We start from the raw sequence: 569 nt of genomic DNA, 5'->3' as shown, positions 1-569 counted from the left end.
ACTAAGTTGATATTATCAGCATCCGACTCCGTTAAAGAATCTATATACGTGCATTGTGAAGACAGAAGGAGCATAGCAGCAGCACGAAATAGAAGAAAAATATTCCTTCACGCTCACAATCTGTGCACACGAGAACGCGGAAGATAAAAGAGGGAGTGGAAAGCCTATTACCTGTAAGAGGATGGAGAGTGGGCGAGGATCGAGATGCAGGTCTTGCTGACCACGTCGGCGAGGTGCGTAACGGTGCCGATGTGGCGCTGCTGCTGCTCCTAGCGGCGGGACGCCGATACGGCACCACGGACGTCGAGGGCCAGGCCGCCCACCAGCACCGCCGTCTGCATCGGTGGACAGGGAGGGAGGGAGGGACCGGGGGGATTGTGGTGGGTGGTGGTGGAGGCCTCACGTGTGCGTGCTCGGAGTTCTTAGCAGCGACGGCGAGGGTGACCTGCAGGAGGCACTGAAGGATGACGAGGGGGCGGCGAAGGACCAGACGGTGGTGGCGGCGGCCATCTAGGGCTACAGGGGAGTCTGTCGCTTGCTAGGTGGGTTGGCGGGTTCGCAGTTAGGGT

The 569-nt window shown here is 59.2% G+C and overlaps 1 pseudogene; it reads right to left on the bottom strand.

Moving 5' to 3' along the window:
• Nucleotides 1-341, bottom strand: part of LOC119332897 — a 1,019-nt pseudogene extending 678 nt beyond the window's left edge.
• Between the last annotated feature and the right edge of the window lie 228 nt (nucleotides 342-569).

This window comes from Triticum dicoccoides, chromosome 7A, assembly GCF_002162155.2.
Source record: "Triticum dicoccoides isolate Atlit2015 ecotype Zavitan chromosome 7A, WEW_v2.0, whole genome shotgun sequence".
Taxonomy (NCBI): domain Eukaryota; kingdom Viridiplantae; phylum Streptophyta; class Magnoliopsida; order Poales; family Poaceae; genus Triticum; species Triticum dicoccoides.
Note: the sequence above shows the minus strand (reverse complement) of the source record. Positions and strands in the feature narration are given on the sequence as shown.